Raw genomic sequence first — 24612 nt, 5'->3', positions numbered from 1 at the left:
CGGGGAGGACACCGAGGCGTTCCCAGGCTAGCCGAGAGATATAATCCCTCCAGCGAGTCCTGGGCCTGCCACGGGGCCTCCTCCCTGTAGGACATGCACGGAAAACCTCTCCGGGTAGCCGCCCAGGAGGCATCCACACCAGATGTCCAAACCACCTCAACTGGCTCCTTTCAACGTGAAGAAGCAGCGGTTCTACTCTGAGGCCCTCCCGTATATCCGAACTTCTCACCCTATCCCTAAGGGAGAGCCCAGACACCCTGCGGAGAAACCTCATTTCGGCCGCCTGTATTCGCGATCTCATTCTTTCAGTCATTACCCATAGCTCATGACCATAGGTGAGGGTAGGGACGAAGATGGACTAATAGATTGAGAGCTTTGCTTTTCGGCTCAGTTCTTTCTTAGCCACGACGGACCGGTTAAGCGCCTGCAAAACTGTAGATGCCGCTCCGATTCGTCTATCCAGCTCCCGATCTCGCCTACCCTCACTCGTGAACAAGACCCCGAGATACTTAAATTCCTCCACTTGAGGCAGTACGTCTTCCCCGACCCGAAGAAGGCAAACCACCCGTTTCCGGCTGAGAACCATGGTCTCGGACTTGGAGGTGCTAATCCTCATCCCTGCCGCTTCGCACTCGGCTGCAAACCGCCCCAGTGCATGCTGGAGATCCCCAGCAGATGAAGCCAACAGGACGACATCGTCTGCAAAAAGCAGCGAGGCAATCCTGAGGCCACCAAACTGGACACCCTCAACACCCTGGCTGTGCCTAGAAATCCTGTCCATAATTATTATAAACAGGACCGATGACAAAGGGCAGCCCTGGCGGAGCCCAACCCGCACTGGGAACACGTCCGACTTATTACCGGCAATGCGGACCAAGCTTCTGCTTCGTTCATACAGGGACCGAATCGCCCAGAACAGCGGACCCTGGACCCCATACCCCCAGAGCACCTTTTCCAAATCCACAAAACACATGTAGACTGGATAGGCAAACTCCCAGGCCCCCTCCAGTACCCTTGCAAGGGTATAAAGCTGGTCCAGTGTTCCACGGCCAGGACGAAAACCGCATTGTTCCTCCTGAATCCGAGATTCGACTATCGATATCACCCTCCTCTCCAGTACCCCGGAATAGACTTTCCCAGGGAGGCTGAGAAGTGTGATCCCCCTGTAGTTGGAACACACCCTCCGGTCCCCTTTCTTAAGTAAGGGGACCACCACCCCGGTCTGCCAATCCAGCGGCACTGTCCCTGACCTCCACGCACTGTTGAGAAGGCATGTCAGCCACGACAGCCCCACAACATCCAGAGCCTTCAGGTACTCCGGGCGGATCTCGTCCACCCCCGGGGCCCGGCCACCACGGAGCTCTTTAACCACCCTGGCCACCTCAGCCCCAGTGATGGGCAAGCCCCCCCCAGCACCCTCGGGCTCTGTGCCCTCAGATGTCTCAAAGGCAGTGTGCGTAGATGTATCTGAGGTAGGGTTGAGGAGGTCCTCAAAGAATTCCTTCCACCTCCGGGTGATGTCCCCAGGTGAGGTTAACAGCCCCCCCCCCCCCACTATAAATAGTAGGAACCAGGAGCTGCTTCCCCCTCCTGATACTCCGGATGGTTTGCCAGAACCTTTTTGAGGCCTACCGAAAGTCACTTTCCATGGCCTCACCGAACTCCTCCCACGCCCGGGTTTTTGCTTCTGCGACCGCCCGAGCCGCGTTCCGCCTGGCCCGCCGGTACCCGTCAGCTGCCTCCGGAGACCCCCGGGCTAATAATTTCTGGTAAGCCTCCTTCTTCAGCTTCACGGTCCCCCTCACCTCTGGTGTCCACCATCGGGTACGGGGGTTACCGCCACGACAGGCACCGACCACCCTGCAGCCACAGCTCCGTACGGCCGCTTCCACAATGGAGGTCCGGAACAGTGTCCATTCGGACTCAATGTCCCCTACCTCCCCCGGCATGCAGTTGGAATTCTGCCGGAGGCACGAGTTAAAGCTCCAGCGAACAGGAGCCTCTGCCAGACGTTCCCAGCAGACCCTCACTATGCGCTTGGGCCTACCAGGTCTGACCGGCTTCCTCCCCCCGCCACCTGAGCTAACTCATCACCAGGTGGTGATCAGTTGACAGCTCTACCCCTCTCTTTACCCGAGTGTCCAAGACGATTATGCCCCGGGCATGTTCGTACCATGTCCACTTATGGACACCCTTATGCTTGAACATGGTGTTCGTTATGGACAAACCATTCATTGCACAGAAGTCCAATAACAGAACACCACTCGGATTCAGATCAGGGAGGCCGTTCCTCCCAATCAGCACCTACCAGGTCACACTGTCATTGCCGACGTGAGCGTTGAAGTCCCCCAGCAAAATGATGGAATCCCCCCGCGGCATACCAAATAGCATACCGCTAAGGGAATCCAAGAAGGCCGGGTACTCTGAACTGACATTCGGTGCATAAGTGCAGATGACAGTCAGAGACCTATCCCCGACCCGAAGGCGTAGGGAGACAGCCCTCTCGTTCACCGGGGTAAACTCCATTGTTAATGCACCGAGCTGTGGGGCCACCAATAGCCCCACCCCAGCCCGGCATCGCTCACCCGCCGCAACTCCAGAATAAAAGAGCGTCTAGCCCCTCTCCAGGAGATTGGTTCCAGAACCCAAGCCATGTGTTGAGGTGAGCCCGACTATATCTAGTCGATACCTCTCAACCTCCCGCACAAGCTCAGGCTCCTTCCCCACCAGAGAGGTGACATTCCATGTCCCGAAAGCCAGTTTTGTCAGCCGGGGATCGGACCGCCAGGGCCTCCCTTGGCCGCCACCCGATCCACAAAGCACCGAATCCCTGACATTCCCCCTGCGGGTGGTGGGCCCACCTGGGGACAGTCCCGCGTGCCTCTTTCGGGCTGTGCCCGGCCGGGCCCCACGGGTCAAGGCCCGGCCACCAGGCGCTCGCCAACGGGCCCCTCCCCCAGACCTGGCTCCAGGGTGGGGCCCCGGTGACCCTAGTCCGGGCGAGGGAAACGGGACCGTAATAAATCAATAAATAAAAATGTTTCTTTCACCAAAAAAGTGTGTTCTTAAGTATTTCTGTAGATCTCATATCGAAACACTATCGAACTATATCTTCGTGTTGTCTGGTTTCATTTTCTCATATAAGTAAGGCTACTGTACACCTTGCAAACACTCATGTGAAATATCTACACTATTATACAAACTTCACATTGGTTGGCACTGTACAAGTCATTATATCAGAATTAATACAAGGAAGAAAAAGAAAATTGCAAAGCAGATCTGTTACATTTAAACATGGAAGTAGCATGTAGAAATAAGTCCCCCAGGCCTGGCATATAGTAGTAGAAAAGGCTAAATTTGTATTTTACGAAAACATTTAAAAGTGTTTGGGGCAGGATTTGTAATTATCCATCTTGTCCTATACACTGTAACAATAGGGAAGCTGCCCTGCATAATCTAAAAGTCCACAGAAGTGGCATGTAGAAATGAGGCCCCAGAGTAAGTCATATATTGCTATAAAGGCTGGAATTTGTACTTAATGAAAACGCATCAATGTGTCTGGGGCCGGATTTAAAAATATCCATTATACACTATAAACTGTAACCATATCAAAAGTGCACTATATCATCTGAAATTAAAAGTCCACGGAAGTGGCATGTAGAAATGCTGCCCCAGGACATGTGATATACTGCCAGGAAGGTCAGAATTTGTACTTTACAAAAATTTAAGATTGAAGATTCAAGATTCAAAAGGGTTATTCGTCATGTACACAGTTGTAATAATAATAATAATTAATAATAATAATTGATACTTTATTGATCCCCCTGGGAAAATTGTTTTTACGCCTCCCTCAACTTGCTATTTGCAGAGTAAGTTGTCTGAGAAGGGCAGCCACCTGTACACACACAACATGTAGTGGAATGTAACCCTGGTCACTCTGAGCAGCTGTGCATGATAAGAGAGTAACAAAATACAAAAAAAAAAATAAGAAAAATAATAAGATAAAAAATAAGTGATAGGTAAGAGGTATTTTGCTGTGCAATGTGCAAGAGGCCTGAGGTATGTGCCAATGATTTGGACACTGTGAAGCAGCACCTAGTGGCATTGAGTATTGTCCTGATTTAGGAGCATTATGACCTGGGGGAAAAAGCTCCTCTTTAACCTTTCCGTTCTAGGATGCATTTCCCAAGACCATAGTGGAGCAACACTGTTGTAAAGTTGCGTAATTCGAACTACAGTTATTGAGCTGTAGTTAGAAGCTTAGTCCCGGGTAAATACATCAGCGATGGTGGAAAATGCATTCTAATAAGGGTATAGTCACCGTGTAAGTAAGAAATTTAATAATCTTTCATAACTAATAAGGAATAATTTAGCTCTACGATCACATATAATGTGAAGTTGTCTGAAAATGTAGTTTGAAACGTAATTGTTGTGTGGGTCTCTGGTCATAAGTACGGTTACTGTCGGTAGTGAGCAATAGGGACACCTTGCTGGGTGATGCGGGAAGAATCCTCTGTGTGACCCATCTGTACGTTGACGTCGAAATTCAACTCACCAGTGGCACTTGCACTCTCATCTAGCACATATTGTATGTTCAAGTCACTCTTTGGCTTCTTCTCATGTTTAGAAACATGTGTGAACAGTTTTGAGTCATTGTGTTTAAATGATGACTACTGTATGGTGGCTAGGGGTGGAGCCGAACCCGAATACAGTATTTGGAAAGGCACAAATAATGTGTTTTTTACGAATACTTATTTTGAACAAATACTTTAAAAAATATTTGTATTCGGGAACAAGGAAAACTTTATATCAAAAAGCTGCGAGACCGCAGTGCATGCCCGGATGAGTGAGTGAGTGAGTGAGTGAGTGTGGGGGGGGGGGGGGGGGGGGGGCAGTAAAAGAGGTGACTGACACAGGCTGCTCCACACAGCAACAGAGAAGGCTCGGCTGAGCGAAAAAAGACTTAGCTGCATCACTATTTTTGTTGAATAGATTTTTGTACCTTAACTGGGTTCCGGAGGCAGTTTATAACTTTCGGGAAGCGGAGTTTGGTCGGGAGATTATTCCATTACGCTGCATTATTGACGTCTGCAATCAGGTGCTCTCATGTTCGCTCTGTTTACGTAGCTCTGTTAGCTCGGTAATTTAGACAATAGGCTGTTGACAGAGTAACGTTAACGTTTGGTTAAAAAGGTTAAAACAATGCTTGTGTAGATGTGTCGAATTGTATGCACTTGTAGGAGTTATATGGTACGTTTAAGTTACTCTGTCTACTGCATATTCATAATCATTATAATGGATATAATTAAAAAATACTTACACTATAACGTAAATTAGAAGTGTAACGCAAAAAAACTGGATTTTTACGCCTATTTTGAATTTTACTTGAATACAAATACAAATACTTTTCCCCCCTCAACAAATACAAATACAGATACAAATACCGGCTGCTTTGCACATCCCTAATGGTGGCTGTGCTGAACTTCTGCAGCCTGTGTTTTCTATTTTGCATCAAAGTTCACCACAGTGCAAAATGTGTTTTGATGAATGGGAATGTGTTTAGAATTTTGCTCAAATCTGCAAATTGTGTTTAAAGTTTCACCAAAAGAGTGATTGATTCAATAAATGAGTTTTGGCAATTGGTTCAAAGTTTTGTTCCAAGAATGAAGTTTAGTGTTTTAGCAATTCAGAAAAACTGTAACAGAAACATAAGGCAAGGTAAACTTTAACTTACCAAAGCTCTTTGGGGCGGTCAAACCAGATGTGTCCAGTTTATATAGATACTGCACAGTTAGGGGTAAAAAGCTGTTATGGGCAGGGTTAATCAATTGTACAGTTGTGCTTAAAATGGGGTATAAAATCCTTCAAACACTACAAAAGTTATGTAAGAGAACTTTTGTTTTTTGTTTTGTAAACAAGTACACCTACTCTTACAGTTTTAGACTTGACAGGTTTTAAAGAATTTTATATTTCCTCATCTCTCCATCTTACAGTTCCACATTCTCGTCTGACTACAATGGGTGGTAGAGCTTTTAGTTATTCTGCAGCCTATCTGTGGAACTCGCTTCCATCGGACATTCGCAAGATTGATTCCATTAGCATGTTTAAAGCACGTTTAAAAACTCACTTGTTTAAGCTGGCATATGCAGTTTAATCTTTATTTTATATTTTTGTGCATTTTTTGGGTAATTTTGTGTATTTAAATTTTATTATGTCTTTTATTTATGTATTTGTGATTTGTTGTGTTAAGTGACCTTGGGTGTTTTGAAAGGCGCTGAAAATAAAATGTATTATTACTATTTGTTTTTATTATATTATATTATATTAACATGACTATAGCGAATGTCTGTCAGCCCCTTTTGACAGAAGAGCCTTTTAGCTATGTTCTAACAGACTCTGAGCCTGAAAAGTCAGGGGTAGAACTAATTTGAGATAATGCAAAAAACAATGTGAGAGGAATGGATGTGTGGCTGCAATGACAGATAACATCACACGGTATGTGTAAAAGTCATTTCAAGACTGAATTGTGTTACAGTGAAAAAAACCCACAACAGCACAATAAAGGGCAAGTGACTCAGGCAAAGTCAGTCAGAAGGGAGTGTGAACATGCTTGGCAAACTGGGTGATAAGTATAATGATGAATGCCTGCTCACCAGTAAGTTCATGCTTATTTCCTTACAGTATCTCTTGAGGAGGCCTGCCAATGGTGTGGACAATTTCAAAATAAAGATGTGACTGGGTGAGGAAAATTACTGTAGTCATTTGATAGATGGGAAAATATGGCTACTTGTCCTATACTGTATGTTGTTAATCCCACTGTAGATACTCTGTGATGGATGCCAGAGGTGGCAACACCGTGTCTGTTCCAGCATGACCAAGAGCCAATTCAAACACATAACAAATGTTAAATGGTATTGCACAGCTTTGTTAGTAATCTGGCAGCATGAAAATCCATGAAAATTTGTCGTTCCAAGGAATATTTCTTAAATAATAGTTTATTTTCATTTGTAATTCTTCATTCTGCCAATGCAGATTCGTTTGTTTAATAAATGGTGTTGTTCACAAAACTACAAAAAGTAATTTAAGAACATAGCAATTCACTACATTCACTACTGTTCATGGCTCAAGGGCCATTTGTTAGACTGCACAACACAATTGTGAAAGAAGGTGAGAGCTCCCCTAGTGGCTATGGGAGTGTATTTACATAGAGCAGATATTATGTGTGGCAGCCTCATTACTAACAAAGTCGGCTGCAGTCACAGAGCAGTTGTACAAAAGAAAAAAGCGAGTTTGGTGGCAGACACGCCTCGGTCTGGTCATCCACATGCATCAAAATCATGCTAGGATCATGCACTTTGATGCATTCCCTTGAGCAATCGCAAGTTGACCTCACCTCAGCCACTGTGTGAGTGGTCAGACAGCTGTCATGTCAGTGTCACCTCATCAACAGTTTTGTCGCCGGTGCCCGCAGTTTGGTCTGCAGGGTTGCAAGGCACGCAACAAGCCACTGATGACTGATGTCCAAAGGTGCAACCGGATTGACTGGACATGGAAGAAGTCACGCTGGACATATGAAACGTGGGAAAAGGTGCTTTTCGGTGATGAAAGCACTTTCTGCCTGTTTGGTAGCCAGGCAGACACCTATGTGAGGAGGTTTCCTGGAGAGGAGTTCAAGCCTGAGTGCCTCAACGTCACTGTGAAGCATCCTTTGAAGGTCATGGTTTGGGGCTGCATAGCTGCCAGTGGCGTCGGACGTCTGCACATCATTGATGGAATGGTCAGTGGGACCAAGTACATCACAGTACTGCAAAAGTGTATGGTGCCGTCAGTGCAGCAGCTGTTTACAAGCTGGTTCCTGTTCCAAGATAATAATGCACCGTGCCTTTGTAGCTACCCGGTTGAGTTATCGGCAAAGCCCAAGGACTGATGATTCATGAACAAATGGGGAACTTTATTTCTCATGAATTCACCTGGAGCTAAATGAAAGGAAAGAATAAATTAAAATACATTCCCACAACTTCCATGTATGTACACACATAAACAAACATAAATGAGCTTACAAAGTACAAAGGTTCTATCAATAAAAGAACAAGAAAACTTACGCCTTGTCATCACTGATGAATTTCTTTAATGTTAACTAACTGTCTAGTGTTACGAAGACGCGCTTTCATGAGGGCAGCATAAGGATATTGCTGCTAGTAAGATTGCACCTAAATCAACCATTTATTGGATTATCAAGAACTTCAAGGAGAGAGGTTCAGTTCTTGTGAAGAAGGCTTCAGGGCGCCCAAGAATGATTCAGCTGCGGGATTGGGGCATCACCAATGCAGAGCTTGCTCAGGAATGGCAGCAGGCAGGTGTGAGTGAGGTTGAAATTCGGCCCTGGGAATGACACACCAGAGTTAACCTCGTACCAGTAAAACAAGTTGTAAAGGCATTTAGCAATACCAGTTCTAGCCAGGTTCATTGGTAGCCATTGTTAGTGACACCGGATCATAGCAACGCATTACGCGTAAACAAACAGCTTAGCAACATGTCCACAGATAGCGGTCGGACAGTATTGCATGTTCAACTGATTTATTGAGACATAAATAAGACATAAGTGCTAATCAACAGTATATAACTACAGCTTTCACTTCTGTTGATGAAGGGCATAGACATCTTGAATTCTGAGATTGAGGTTATATAGATTTCTTTGACTTTCTAAGTCAGTACTTCAGAGGGCATTCCAGTTGTAATTTCAGAATAGGAAATTCTGACTTCCCAGTTCAAATGGAGTGTACCAGTAGCGTTGAAACTGGTCTTCGGCATTGGAAGATGACATAAAACAGGTATGTGTCATCACAAGTATGGTCAAGTATGCATTTTGAGAAACACCCAGACACTTAATTATGTAAACTGAGATTCTAAAACCATCCTAATTGGATCCCACTAGTCACTAGGTTTGAACCAGTGACCTGATTACAGGAATAGAGGCTTAGCCCACTGAACCACACGCTGCCCTTGACACAAGTATTGGTTTTTTCAAGTTTGCCGCTTCAGTGTTCATAGGTCTTTTTGTCAGATGTTTCTATAGTATACTGAAGCATAATTACAAGCATTTCATAAGTGTCAAAGGCTTTTATTGACAATTACATTAAGTTTATGCAAAGAATCAATATTTGCAGTGTTGGCCCTTCTTTTTCAAGATCTCTGCAATTCCCTCTGGCATGCTGTCAATCAACTTCTGGACCAAATCCTAACTGATGGCAGCCCATTCTTGCATAATCAGTGCTTGGAGTTTGTCAAAATTTGTGAATTTTTGTTTGTTCACCCACCTCTTGAGGATTGACCACAAGTTCTCAATGGGATTCAGTTCTGGGGAGTTTCCTGGCCATAGACCAAAATGTCGATGTTTTATTCCCCGAGCCATTTAGTTATCACTTTTCCCTTATGGCACGGTGCTCCATCATGCTGGAAAAAGCATCGTTCATCACCAAACTGTTCTTGGATGGTTGGAAGGATATTTTGGTACCATTCTTTATTCATGGCTGTGTTCTTTGGCAGAATTGTGAGTGAGCCCACTCCCTTGGCTGAGAAGCAGCCCCACACATGAATGGGCTCAGGATGCTTTACTGTTGGCATGACCCAGGACTGATAGTAGCGCTCACCCTTTCTTCTCTGGACAATCTATTTTCCAGATTCATCAGAGAAAATGACTTTACCCCAGTCCTCAGCAGTCCAATCCCTGTACCTTTTGCAGAATATCAATCTGTCCTTGATATTTTTTCTTGGAGAGAAGTGGCTTCTTTGCTGCACTTCTTGAAACAAGGTCGTTCTCCAAGTCTTCACCTCACTGTGCGTGTAGATACACTCACTCCTGCTTGTTGCCATTCCTGAGCAAGCTCTGTACTGGTGGTGCCCCAATCCTGCAGCTGAATCAACTTTAGGAGACGGTCCTTGCACTTGCTGGACTTTCTTGAACACCCTGAAGCGTTCTTCACAACAACTGAACCTCTCTCCTTGAAGTTCTTGATGATCAGAAAAATGGTTGATTTAGGTACAATCTTACTAGCAGCAATATCCTTGCCTGTGAAGCCCTTTTTGTGCAAGGCAATGATGACTGCATGCATTTCCTTGCAGGAAATCATGGGTAACAGAAGAAGAACAATGATTTCAAGCACCATCGTCCTTTTAAAGCATCCAGTCTGCTATTCTAACTCAATCAGCATGACAGAGTGATCTTCAGCCTTGTCCTCATCAACACTCTCACCTGTGTTATCAAGAGAATCACTGAAATTATGTCAGCAGGTCCTTTTATGGCAGAGCTGAAATGCAATGGAAATGGGTTTTTTGGGATTAAGTTAATTTTCATAGCAAAGAGGGATTTTGCAATTCATCTGATCACTCTTCATAACATTCTGGAGTTTATGCAAATTGCCATTATAAAAACTGAGGCAGCAGACTTTGTGACAATTAATATTCGTGTCATTCTCAAAACTACGGCCACAGCTGTATTTTGTAGCGCTTCTCTGCCTTTGTTCCCTACCTTTAATCTTTACGTGAAGCACTTTGAACTGAATTTCAAATACGAAAAGAGCTTCGTAAATAAGTGGGGTAGGTGTGTAATGAAGGTGCCCGTTATCTTCAGAAGCAGACAGGAAGCAGTGCAGGTATCTGTGAGCTTTGCTGGGCCTTCTGAGGGTCACAGAGTATTTCAGTTGCACAACGAGGGACGCTGCTCCTCTGATTCTGTCCCATAAGCCTGACCTCTTGTCATATGCATGTGACAGCGTCCAGGGACACATTTAAGTGACCTGCCTTATCGGCCACCACACGTCTCGCCTTTCCGACCCTGACAGCGACTCACGCCGTTAGGTTGTGACGCTTCCCAATGGCCGCCACACGTTTCCGTCAGAGCCGTCCATCACAGGCAGCCCCCCCGGCCCTTATAAAGAAACGGCTCTGGCTCCAGCATCTAGAAAAATCCACATTCCACCCAGTTTAACTTTTCAAATGGGTGGCAGCTCTCTGTAAAACATGCTGATTTATTAACAGAAATTAGTCACTTTCAACTAATCATTAACCCCTCAGTGGTACATCTTAAGCTGCCTGCTACTATGCGCCGAGTCCATCCTGCCTTTCATGTGTCCCTGCTTCAACCCATACGACCAGTCCTCTGGCTTCTCCTGCTCTACCTCCACCCCTGCCCCGGCTGGTGGATGGGGGCGAAGTGTTCGCTGTCCAGCGGTTGTTGGATGCCCGTTGCAGAGGATGGGGCCTCCAGTACCTGGTGGACTGGGAGGGTTATGGTCCTGAGGAATGCTCCTGGGTGCCAGTCAGTTTTATTCTTGATCTGTCTTTGATTTCAGAGCTTCATCATTGTCATCCGGACCTCTTGTCTCGTCCGCCTGGAGGCGGTCGTCAGAGGGGGGTACTGTCATGGATCGCGCTGGAGAATCCCCATCGCCATCTCAGCCACGCCCCTCCAGGGATTCTGACCGATAGGGCTTCCCTGAGGCTCTGCACCCTGTTGTCCAGTTGGTCTAGTTTTACCGGTTGCTCTGGTCTCAGTCACTCCTCTCCCAGCTGTTCCTAGTTCCCCCTTGTTTTGATGCGCTATTGCTCTGGTCTCAGTCACTCCTCTCTCAGCTGTTCCTAGTTCCCCCTTATTTTGATGCGCTATTGCTCTGGTCTCAGTCACTCCTCTCCCAGCTGTTCCGAGTTCCCCCTTGTTTTGGTGCGCTATTGGACTACGGTTTTAAGGTAGTTTGGGCAAAATGTAAGTGAACGAGTCCATTTAAACTGTGGTAGTACAGGCCACAGGAGTCATTGATGTTTGTCAGTGTAGGATTTCTTGTGTTGCTCATAAGAAGTACTGTATTTCATGTCTTACTGGTTACCCTGTGTTTTGTTGTTTGCCTGCGTGCTCCTTGTTGCACCGACCTTTTGAAATTAGTCTTTGTCTTTCCCCTTTTTAGTTTTGACCCCTCGCAGTCCATTTATTTTGTAGTGTTCTTAGTGTGTTCAGTTTTAATAAATCTCTGTGAGCCGTCAGTATCACGCCCTGCTCCGTACGATCCTCGTGTGTGCCACGCCCACCTCGTTACCTCATGTTATTTCCTAATTGTTATCACCTGTTTCCTATTTGATTTTGACTTGTCTTGTGTATTTAGTCCACGTCTGTGTTAGTATCCCCAGTCCGGTCATTGATGTAGTGTTGTTGCGTGCTTAGTGCTAAGATTAAACCCTGTGTTTCTGATCCCTGGCTTCCTGCCTATTTGTCTGCGCTCCGGGCGCTTACGCGTCATGACAGTCAGTGGGTTGTCCACCTTCTGTTCCTGCCTGGTCCATGCCTTGCCCGCGTGTCAGGACCTCCTCCTTTAATTTCTTTCCAATCAAAACTCACCAGTAGGTTACATTTACCAAACTACGGGCTGTAGTGTGCCACTCAATTTCTGCAATGGGTGGAAGAGCAATTTCGATTTATTCCAAAGCTACTGAAATTTGAATTAAAAAGAAACACCACAATCAAGCTGCAGTTAAAACTGGGAAGTTAAGAGTTGTAGTATGTCCTCTGAAGGACACTTGTTGTTATACAGCCTGTTTCAGAGCAAAGTATTTTTTTCAAAAGCTACCAAATTTTTAAATAAAAATTCTATGTAATTCAGCTCAAGTTAAAGTAGCTAAATTAATTAATGTAGATATGTCTCTTAGGGCACATGAGTAGTTCTACAATCTGATTTGAGCATAGCTGAATAGGTGCTGGATTTTGAATCAAATAAAAATGTTCCAGAATTCATTTGTAGTATCAGTTGTAAAACATAGAGCTGTAGTTTGCTAAGTTTCAACTCCAATCAGCAACTTATTTTCAAGGAAAAAGTTAAGTCATTCAAGATCGAGCTGTTGAATTGTTCTTTTATTAATGGCTGGGCTGGGATTAAAATTCTGCCCTGAATTTTGGGCACATTTTGTTGACCTGGGGTGGGGGGGGTAAATAGTATGCCAGATAGCCAGTCCATCCCAGCTTTTGTTTTAATTTTACAAAATATGCCTACAGGAAAATCAATAGCTAATAAAAGCAAAGCATTTGCCCTTTACTGTCGGATCGTTACGTCTCCGCGACACGGAAGCAGATATTCAGTAAGCATTTGGAGAAAAAAATATAACTAGCGAACAAGCGCCATTCTATCTCATTCAGCTGGTGTAGCTTCTTCTTCTAATCCACATTAAAAACATGATTTTAAAAATTATTATACTTATCGTTTGTGGGGAACTGATCCAAAGCATCCGAATGTCTGAATTGTGAAACTAACTTTGCAGTTCCGTCTTCCAAAGTGCTTAAGTTAGTTTCCTACTTTTACTGGAGTTCATTAAACTGTACGTTTCCGGGCTGGATTCATTTACGAAATCGAAACTGAGATGAGGCAGATTTCCGGAAAGTTATGTTCATGTACGTCGTGTGGATGTGAATATAAAATAAAAGGCTATACGGAAATACGAGTTGCGCAGCATAGAATAAGGAAAAGAGAGAAGAAAACTTAAGTATTGAGAGCAGTAAGTATTAATTGCAGAGAATACTTAACTATTAATACATAGCCTATGTAAGTATACAGCTCTGAGACCATGTAACTAACCCGAAGTGCTTTAGAACTGTATTAATATTATTAGGCTTTGATTTGCTAACTTGACGTATTTAAATGGTCCTCCGTACTTGGTAGTAAATAACACGTTAATTATTTGGTTTAATTAAAGAGATGTTATTTTTCCACAATAGTGAGCCCCGTGTCGGGTATTTCATTGGCGGACTGCGATACCCGGAAGCTGCTTTCTTTGCAGAATGCAGATATAATCCCGGAGCCCTGATTGTCTAAACCATGGCGCACCGTTCCCATGAAGAGGTATGGCGATAACGGGCTAACATGTAATACATGCTGTTAGGGCTGCAAATACCAGACTCTGCACAGCAGAAAAGCTGAAGTTCAACACATGAACTATTTTTACCCAGAAGTTACTAAAAATAGCACAGAAAAACCCGCTTTCCGGAGTGCGCTTTTCTACTACACCAAACGTAAATGTAAAAGGTGTATAGTAACAAAATAGAATGATATATATTCGTTATTGTCTTAACGTGCTATTTTTAGCATGAGTTATTTTATGGTGTTAGCCCTGTTTTTAATGTGCTGTATTGGTTCTTAAACTGCAGTATTTTTTATTGCTGCTTATCCTGGACATGTGTCTCTTGCAAAAAGAGATTTTAAATCTCAGTAGGACCAACCTGGTTAAATATGGTTGAATAATGATATTTGATAAACACACAAGTGATTCTTATAGTAATAAAATACACACAGCAGGCGTCTCCAGCAGACACATAAGAATCCGAGCAGGAAAATTGACTTCTGTTACCGGAAAGGTCAGTGTGTGTGTCTGAGTGACCGTGTTCAGGCTTCTGAGGTCTCATGAACTTGCCTCTTATCCTCTTCACACTCAGGTCTCACTCGCTGGCCTCTTGCTGGATTACCTGAAGGAGCTCAGTGATGCCCAGCTGAAGGAGTTTAAATGGAACCCGAGTCACATGGGGCATAAAGAGTTAAAAGGACTTGAAGGACTTGAATAGAATGACATCGCCGGCATAATGATAAATTCCTACTGTGAAGACTCATGCTTGAAATCCTGGGGAAGATGAACCTGAATGACCTTGCTCAGAGACTGAATAAAGACCTGCAGAGGAGTAATGATATTATCTTTTAAAATCTAACATTTTAAAAGTTCTTGAAAAAGGCCCAATGAACAGCTTGTTTGATACTGATAATAGAGAATGGAAATCATTTTTAAATTCTCCCTTGTTTTAGGTAACGAGGCAGGAAGAGAGCTGGATGAAGGAACTACTGGTCTGTGGTGTGCTCAATACTCTACAAGTCAATAAAAACCAATAAAATCTCATTATCACACTTTACTTTAACTAATGTGGCATGAAAAGTGTGGGTATGTATACGTATTTTTATGCATCGTTTAAATCCATTTTGTAGAATAATATCATTTTGATCCTTACATTTCCTGTTATTTCAGATGAGAAGTACAAAGATGTCCAAAGACATATTAAAATGAGACTCAAGGAGAAGTTTCAATGTATATTTGAGGCATTGCCAAAACAAGGGAAGACCATCTTCCTCAATGATATCTACACGGAGCTGTACATCACAGAAGCTGGGAATGGCGGAGTAAATAATGAACATGAGATTCTAGAATTCTGAATCCTGGAAAAATGCTTCCCCAGAACACACCACCAAATGCAGTGAAAACCAAGATATTGATTTTGCATTTAATTCTTCCTTTCCGTGACCTAAATCGGTTGAAAAAGAAGCAGTATAGCCTCATTCAGCTTATTCATCAGCACTTTCTAGAAATGAAGGAAACAGAAAAGATCACATGGGGGAAAATTGTGTTTATCCTTGATGGCCTGGATGAATGACATCTTACCCTTAATTTCAAAGACAATGAGACCTGGTGTGATGCAACGGATACCACTACAGTTGATGTGCTGTTAATCAACCTTATCACAGGTGTTACATGAATGCACACGTTGGTATTTTTGTGTGTGTACATGTGCCTCTGTTCTTTTGCCAGGTCACCGGATCCACCTGGGGGGGCTTGGGACTTTGCTCCGCCTCTTCCTTGTCAAGTAGGAGGGGCTTGACCTACAAAAAGCTGGTTCTGTTGCTGCTCTGAGTCTGCTTTGCTGCTGCTCTAATGCTGTTGCTGCTATTCAGCTCTGCTGTTTTGTGCTGTATAATAAGAGTGTGACGCTACTGATGTGAAATGCTGTTCCTGAGAGGTGTTGAGGTATGGAGTGGAGGCAACCATGGTTAGCATGTGCACGCATATACACTCTAGTGTAGCTGACCAAACTCTTAAAAACACAAGGTATGGGGCAGGTACCACTTGGTGTACGTTTGGTTCTCCTTCCCTCCGCTCTCCTCTGGATAAGCTCCCAGCAGGCAGCAGCCAATCAGATCCCTCCTGACTGCATCCAATAGCTGACGCATTTAATGATGCACAGAAGGAAGAATACTTCATGAAAAGGTTCAGCAACAAGGCCCTGGGCAACAAAATTGCTGCACACATTAAATCATCAAGGACCTTGTTCATCATGTGCCGTATTACAATCTTCTGCTGGATTTCAGAAACTGTCCTTGAGCGACTAATAGGTAACGAACTCGGCAAAGAAATACCCCAAACTCTGACCCAAATGTACACTCACTTACTGCTCATTCAAATAAGCCTTAAAACCAGAAATATCAAGGGAAGTATTTGACGAATTCAAAAACATTGTCAAAGGAAGATAAAATACTATTCGCAAACTTGGTGAGCTCTCTCTTCATGCTCTGGAAAACCTGATATTTTATGAAGAGGATCTGAGATCTTGTGGCATCGCTACCAATGAAGCATCTGTGTATTCCCCTCTATTCACAGAAATCTTTATAGAGGAGTATGGGTTGTATCAAGAAAAAGCATATAGCTAAATACACCTGAGCTTTCAGCGGTATCTTGCTGCTCTGTATGCCGTTTACAAATTCACACACGAGAACAAAAATGCATTGGACCCAGACTATGGGGTAGAAAAACAAGAACAATGTGAAGTGTCAAATGAGCATGATGTCAACTCAGGAAACATGGGAGAATCAGAAAGATCAGATTGCATGATAAATGATGATGCGAATGCAATTAAGGAGAAAAAATTAAATATTTTTGAATATTGCAAGTATCTATACCATGTCTCCAAACCAAAGAGAGACTCATTGCTTGTTTTACACAAAAGTGCCATATACCAGGCCTTGTGGAATAAAAACGGGCATCTGGACCTTTTTCTCCAGTTCCTTCTGGGCTCATTAGAATCTAATCAGACTTTGCTGCAAGGTCTGCTGACATCAACAAAAAATGCAAACTGTACTGCTGAGGACACAGTTGAGTGCATCAAGGGCTTGATCAGGATGGACTTTTCTCCAGATAGGATTATCAATCTGTTCCACTGTCTGAATGAAATGAATGACCATTCTCCAGAGAAGAAAATCCAGACATACTTGAAAGCAAGAAATCTTACAGATGTCAAACTGGAAGCATTCCAATGTTCAGCTTTTCTCATCTGTGAAAAGCACAGGGCACCAGTGGCAGACCTGCAAATTCTTGTATTCTATGGCAAAAGCCAATCGAGCTCCACGGTGCCTGTGACTACCTGTCTCCTGGAATCTCCTCCATGCCCTTGAGACTGTGCTGGAAGATACAGTAAACCTTCTGGCAATGACACGTATTGATGCGCAATCCTGGAGGGGTTGGACGACCTGTGCAATTTCTGTAGGGTCCAGGTATTGCCTCATGCTACCAGTAGTAACACTGATCGTAGCCAAATGCAAAACTAATGAAAAATAGTTAAACCTATTACATGCGTCTGCAAAATCAAATCCAGCGATTCACCTTCTGGTCATTGCAAGGTACTACCTCCTAAAAGACAAAATGCATTTTGTGGTGCCTTTCATGACTCAGCAAAAGACAAAATGCATTTTGTGATTCTGCAGAATCAATTTTGTCCATGAAATGACTGCGTATCATTCACAAAATGCATTTGGTCCACAAAATGACTTTCTTTAATTCACAGAATACATTTTGTCCACAAAATGACTTTCTTTAATTCATAAATTGCATTTTGTCCACAAAATGATTCAAATGTTCAAGTGTCAAGATACTTGTTCTCCGTTGTTACGTCTGCGTGCGTCGAGTGGGGAAGCAGGCGAGAGAGCCCTGAATGATATCCAAAACTGGGTTTATTTCGGATTGACAAGATGACAGGGGAACACACGGCAAATCCACGTCAATGACAGACCTGGGGAAACAGACCTGAACGCAAACTAAATACAGGACATGACCTCAGAATAAACGCAAGACAGCTGATACGATGGGAATTGACACGGGGTTAACAAGGAGGGAGTAGCACACACGAGGACTGGACGCGCAGGTCATGACATCCGTCATCAATGTCGCCGGTCAAATATGGAGTACCACAGGGATCAATGCTTGGTCCTTTATTGTTTTCTTTCTACTGTACATGCTGCCATTAGCAAACACAATGAGAGAATATAATGTTAACTATCACTCCTATGCCGACGACACCCAAATATACTTTTCGGTTACACCTAATGACACCACATCTATTGTCACCTTAGCTAGTTGTTTTAATGAAGTCAAGACCTGGATGGCTGAAATTTTTTTCTCACTAAACACTCAGAAAACTGAGGTTCTGTTGTTTAGAGGCAAGTCTGCAGATAGGAATTTTATAATCTCCGCACTCCACTCCAAAGGGCTGAACTTTTCCCTCAGCAGCTCTGCCCGTAACCTAGGTGTCATGTTATGTGGGTGTCGCATAACATGACACGCACATAACGGGGGTGTCGAAATCGCACTATGAAGTAGTAGCCGGAGGGGAGTCAGACATAAAAGTATCAGCCAGGTCAATGTCTGCGAGTTTACGTCGTTGGGCACGTGTGAGCACACAGGCCGAAAACACCTTGCGATGTTCCACAGCAACATCATCTGTACCAAGCATTGGTTCGGGAACGACTTCGGGCAGAGGAACAACTCCTTCCACCGCGATGTCATTCCCCAAAATAAATGAGATACCCGGAATGGGCAGGCGAGTCTGGACCGCAACACGTACAAAACCAGAGAAGTCAGGGGTATTTAGAAATACATTGTGTAAAGGAACAGCCGTCACGCACAAATCAATGCCTTGTACCAGGACACTGGTACCACAATACGACGCATTATCAAGAGGGACGATGCCTTCCATCAGAAACGATTGGACAGCACCCGTATCCCACAGGATAGTCACAGGGTGTCGGGCGTCAGTCTCACTAAGCGAAACAGAACCAGTAAATACGAAAGGTTCGAAAGCAGCGTCAATAGCAGAGGACGAGGGAGAAGAGCTGTCGGGGCAGGCAGCAACATTCACCTTTCTGGTTGCTGCGGAAGAGGCTGCAGCTTCGTGACTTCGTTTGGCCGCTGTTTGCTTCTCGCCTGCTAGCTCGCTCTTAATTCGCTTTGCCTTTGGTTTGTTTGCTCGTGTTTGACTGCTTTTGTCCTTGGTTTCCGATTTTCGCCTCGTCCCTTATTGTACCTTCGCCCCGGTTTTGACTGTCTGCTTGGTTTTGAACTTTCGCTCGTACTCCGACTTCGCCTCTCTGATCTCCCCTCTGGATACTGTCGCTTCGGCTGTGTGTTTGTGTGTTCCACTAGGTGTGTGTAAGGAGTGTCTGCCTTTTTGTTTCTTCGTCAACGTGGGGATTACTGTTTGTTTGGTTAGGGAGATACGCCTAGGCATTGTTGTTTCGTTTCACCTTTTTGTTGTGCTCACTTAGGATTAACTTAGCTTGTGGTTGTTTTCGGTAGGTGTGTTTTTGTTTGTTTCTTTGGCCTTTGTCACTCGTGACGTTCGTTACACCTAGTGTTTGTACAGTGTCTGTGAAAAACTATTTATAAAACCATAAAAAGACTCAATCCTTTTGTGTCCCGTGTTCCCTTCTCCTACTCCTGGTTGTCTTGTCCTTCCCAATCCCTGCTTCCCTTTCACTTTGTTAGGCTCCAACCCTAGACTGGAGCGTAACAGTCATCTTAGATACAAGCCTCTCATTCAACTCACATGTGGATGCAGTATTGAAGACGTGCTCCCTACAGCTACATCACATCACCAAACTGACGATTTCTTACTATTCAGGACACAGAGAAATTGATACTTGCCTTTGAATAAAGTAGGTTAGACTACTGTAATGCTCAGTTATCTGGGAGGACACACTGCATATTAAATACCTTGCTGTGTATTCAAAATGCAGCAGCTCGAATTGTCACCAGATGGAGGAAGCTTGAACACATACCCCCTGTTCTTAGTTCCTTTACGTTTAGAGCTGGCTTCAAAGTTCTCCTATTTACATATAAGGCACTTAAAGGTCTACCTCCTGCCTACCTGACAGAATTACTTCAAGTTTACAGGTCGCATTGTCCACTCAGATCATAGAATGTAAGTTTTCTTGTCGCATTCTGTTACAGGGTCCCTATATTGTGGAGTGATTATATTAACCAAACTATGGGCTGTACTGTGCCACACAGGGGACTTGTTGTTCTGCAACCTATGGCAGAGCAATATTGATTTTGTCATGACCTGCTTGTACGGTCCTTCCGTGTGCCACGTCCCCTCGTTACCTCGTGTGAAACCCTGATTGTTCCCAGCTGTTTGTTATTTCCGGCTTGTCCTGTGTGTTTTAGTCCGCGTTCGAGTTCGTTTCCCTCGGTTAGTCATTAACGTTGCCTGTGAGTGAAATCTTTGTCCGGTAAATAAACCCTGTTTGCCCACATTTACGGCTCCCATTGCCTGCTTGCCTAAATTCGCCATAACAGATTTATTCCAAAGCTATTGATTTACTGAAATCACCAAAATCAAGCTGCAGGCAAAAGTGGGAAGTTAGGAGTTGTAGTATGTTCTCTGAAAGACACTTCTTGTTGCACAGCCTGTTTCAGAGCAAAGTATTTTTTTCTCAAAAGCTACCAAATTTTAAATACAAAATCTACGAAATTAACATCAAGTTAAAGTAGCTAAATTAATGTAGATGTATGTCTCTTACAGCACATGAGTAGTTCTACAATCTGATTTGAGCATAGCTGAATAGGTGCTGGATTTTGAATCAAATAAAAATGTTCCAGAATTCATTTGTAGTATCAGTTGTAAAACACAGAGCTGTAGTTTGCTCAGTTTCAACATCTCCAATCAGCAACTTATTTTCAAGGAAAAAGTTAAGTCATTCAAGAGCTGTTGAATTGTTCTTTTATCAACGGCTGGGCTGGGATTAAAATTCGGCCCTGAATTTTGGGCACATTTTCCTGACCTGGGGTGGGGGGGGGGGGGCGTAAATACCCAGTATGCCAGATAGCCAGTCCATCCCAGCTTTTGTTTTAATTTTACAAAATATGCCTACAGGAAAACCAATAGCTAATAAAAGCAAAGCATTTGCCCTTTACTGTCGGATCGTTACGTCTCCGCGACACGGAAGCAGATGTTCAGTCGTCATTTGGAGAAAAAAATATAACTAGCGAACAAGCGCCATTCTATCTCATTCAGCGGGTGTAGCTTCTTCTTCTAATCCACATTGAAAACATGTGATTTTAAAAACTATTTTACTTATCGTTTGTGAGGTACTGATCCAAAGCATCCGGATGTCTGAATTGTGAAACTAACATTGCAGTTCCGTCTGCCTTAAGATAGTATCCTACTTTTACTGGAGTCCATTAAACTGTACATTTCCGGGCTGGATTCATTTATGAAATCGAAACTGAGATGAGGCAGATTTCCGGAAAGTTATGTTCATGTCGTGTGGATGTGAATATAAAATAAAAGGCTATACGGAAATATGAGTTGCGCAGTATAGAATAAGGAAAAGAGAGACTAAAACTTCAGTATTGAAAGCAGTAAGTATTCATTGCAGAGAAATATTAACTGTTAATACATAACCTATGTAAGTGTACAGCTCTGAGATCATGTAACTAACGAGAAGTGCTTTAGAAATGTATTAATATTATTAGGCTTTGATTTGATAACTTGCGAAAAAGTTTTCACAAATTTCCTGTTTGTACTAATTGATTAATTATAAGAGCAGTCTGTCATTCCTATGGATTATTGCCCTCCGTACTTGCGTAGTAAATAACGCTTTAATTATTTGGTTTAATTACAGAGATGTTAATTTTTCCACAATAGTGAGCCCCGTGTCGGGTATATTATTGGCGGACTGCGATACCCGGAAGCTGCTTTCTTTGCAGATATGATCCCGGAGCCCTGATCGTCTAAGCCATGGCGCACCGTTCCCATGAAGAGGTATGGCGATAACGGGCTGGCATGTAATACATGCTGATAGGGATGCAAATACCAGACTCTGCACAGCAGAAAAGCTGAAGTCCACACGTGAACTATTTTTACCCAGAAGTTACTGAAAACAGCGCAGAAAAACTCGGTTTCCGGAGTGCGCCTCCTAGCTGCTACACCAAATGTAAATGTAAAAAGTGTATAGTAACAAAATTGAATGGTATATATTCGTTATTGTCTTAACATGCTATTTTTAGCATGTGTTATTTTATGGTGTTAACCCTGTTTTTAATCTGCTGTATTGGTTCCTAAACTGCAGTATTTTTTATTGCTGCCTATCCTGGACATGTGTCTCTTGTAAAAAGAGATTTTAAATCTCAGTAGGACCAACCTGGTTAAATAATGGTTGAATAATGATATTTGATAAACACACAAGTGATTCTTATAGTAATGATATACAGTACGCACCTCCAGCAGACACATAAGAATCTGAGGAAGAAAATTGACTTATGTTACCGGAAAGGTCCGTGTGTGTGTCTGAGTGACCGTGTTCAGGCTTCTGAGGTCTCATGAACTCACCTCTTGTCCTCTTCAAACTCAGGTCTCACTCGCTGGCCTCTTGCTGGATTACCTGAAGGAGCTCAGTGGTGCCCAGCTGAAGTAGTTTAAATTCAGACTGAGTACCCTAGTATATAAAGAGTTAAAGCCCATTCCTTGGGGTCAGCTGGAGGACATTAAAGATGAACCGGACATCGCCTCCATAATGAGAAGTTTCTACAGTGAAGACAGTGCTCTCAAAGTCATGCTTGAAATCCTGGGGAAGATGAACCTGAATGACCTTGCTTTGAGACTTAATAAAGACCTGCAGTGGAGTAATCATATTTTTAACCTTTTTGTGTTTCTCCAAAAATGTAACATTTTTTTAAGCTCTTCAAAAAGAACATTGTATTATATAGCATGATAAGGAAATTATTTTGAAATTCTCTCTTTTTTAAGGTAACGAGGCAGGAAGGGAGCTGGGTGTCAGAACTACTGGCCCATCTTGTGTTCAATATTTCTGTTCCATACTTATGTATAGGCACACACTGGGGACAAATATATGAATCCAGATATTTATTCTTTGATTAGCATATTAAGTTTATGAAAGAGGACCCTTCTTGAGTCAGTCTTTGAGGAAGTCAAAAACCCATTAACACGCTGTCTTCTTTGTACCTACACAGTGTCAGTGTGCAGATGGACGATGAGCTCCAATCTAAATGTGACATCCAGAGTGTGTATATGTATTTGTATATGTAAGAGTGTGTTTATACAACAATACATTTTGAGGAATTATATAATAACTTTGGCCCTTACATTTCAGGCAAGAAGTACAGAGACGTCCAAAGACAAATTAAAAGCAGACTAAAGGAGAAGTTTCAATGTATATTTGAGGCATTACCAAAACAAGGGAAGACCACCTTCCTCAATGATATCTACACGGAGCTGTACATCACAGAAGCTGGGAATGGGGGAGTAAATAATGAACATGAGATCCGGCAGATTGAGACAGAATTCTGGAAAAATGCTTCCCCAGAACACACCATCAAATGCAGTGACATCTTCAATCCTCTCCCCAGCCAGAGGAAACGTATCAGAACCGTTCTGACTAGAGGAATCGCAGGTATTGGAAAAACGGTGTCTGTGCAAAAGTTTGTTCTTGACTTGGCAGAAGAAAGAGAAAACCAAGATATGGATTTTGTATTTACTCTTCCTTTCCGTGACCTAAATCGGATGAAGGAGAAGCAGTGTAGCCTCATTCAGCTCATTCATCAGCACTTTTCAGAAATAAAAGAAATGGAAAAGATCTCATGGAAGGACTTGAAGACTGTGTTTATCCTTGATGGCCTGGATGAATGCCGTCTTCCCCTTAATTCCAAAGACAATGAGACATGGAGCGATGCAACGGAGACCACTACAGTTGATGTGCTGTTTCCAGATTCATCAGAAAAAATGACGTCACCCCAGTCCTCAGCAGTCCAATCTCTGTACCTTTTGCAGAATATCAATCTGTCCCTGATGTGTTTTCTTGGAGAGAAGCGGCTTCTTTGCTGCCCTTCTTGAAACAAGTCCATCCTCCAAGTCTTCACCTCACTGTGCGTGCAGATACACCTGCCTGCTGTCAGTCCTGAGTGATCTCTGCACTGGTGATGCCCCAATCCTGCAGCTGAATCAACTTTTGGAGACGGTCCTGGCACTTGCTAGACTTTCTTGGGCGCCCTGAAGCCTTCTTCACAACTGAACCTCTCTCCTTGAAGTTCTTGATAATCCAATAAATTGTTGATTTAGGTGCAATCTCACTGGCAGCAATATCCTTGCATGTGAAGCCCTATTTGTGCAAAGCAATGATGACTGCATGTGTTTCCATGCAAGTAACCATGGTTAACAGAGGAAGAACAATGATTTCAAGCACTACCCTCCATTTAAAGCATCCAGTCTGCTATTCTAACTCAGTCAGCATGACAGAGTGATCTCCAGCCTTGTTCTCATCAACACACTCACCTGTGTTAACGAGAGAATCACTTAAATGATGTCAGCAGGTTCTTTTGTGGCAGGGCTGAAATGCAGTGGAAATTGATTTTTTGGGATTAAGTTCATTTTCATAGCAAAGAGGGACTTTGCAATTAATTGCAATTCATCTGATCACTCTTCATAACATTCTGGAGTTTATGCAAATTGCCATCATAAAAACTGAGGCA

General features: G+C 43.4%; 3 long non-coding RNA genes across 5 annotated transcripts; 2 read left to right on the top strand and 1 right to left on the bottom strand.

The window, feature by feature from the left end:
* Window positions 1-6960: 6960 nt before the first annotated feature.
* Window positions 6961-13377, bottom strand: LOC111853041 (uncharacterized). Its single transcript, XR_002840370.2, has 2 exons — window positions 8103-13377; window positions 6961-7976 (listed from the first exon to the last, which is right to left on the bottom strand). It is a non-coding gene; the product is annotated as an uncharacterized lncRNA (long non-coding RNA).
* LOC111853039 (uncharacterized) lies at window positions 13224-16845 on the top strand. The gene is made up of 5 exons (XR_002840368.2): window positions 13224-13536; window positions 13757-13880; window positions 14471-14710; window positions 14832-14964; window positions 15049-16845. It is a non-coding gene; the product is annotated as an uncharacterized lncRNA (long non-coding RNA).
* A 4185-nt stretch (window positions 16846-21030) lies between these two features.
* LOC111853038 (uncharacterized) lies at window positions 21031-24612 on the top strand. 3 transcript variants are annotated; one of them, XR_002840366.2, is made up of 4 exons: window positions 21035-21486; window positions 21750-21889; window positions 22479-23147; window positions 23238-24612. It is a non-coding gene; the product is annotated as an uncharacterized lncRNA (long non-coding RNA). The 3 variants fall into 3 exon arrangements; XR_002840365.2 differs by having other exon boundaries at window positions 21031-21486; window positions 22479-24612; XR_002840367.2 differs by having other exon boundaries at window positions 21773-21889; window positions 22479-24612.

Source organism: Paramormyrops kingsleyae, chromosome 25 (assembly GCF_048594095.1).
Source record: "Paramormyrops kingsleyae isolate MSU_618 chromosome 25, PKINGS_0.4, whole genome shotgun sequence".
In the NCBI taxonomy this organism is placed as follows: Eukaryota; Metazoa; Chordata; class Actinopteri; order Osteoglossiformes; family Mormyridae; genus Paramormyrops; species Paramormyrops kingsleyae.
This window is presented reverse-complemented; position numbering and strand designations above follow the sequence as displayed.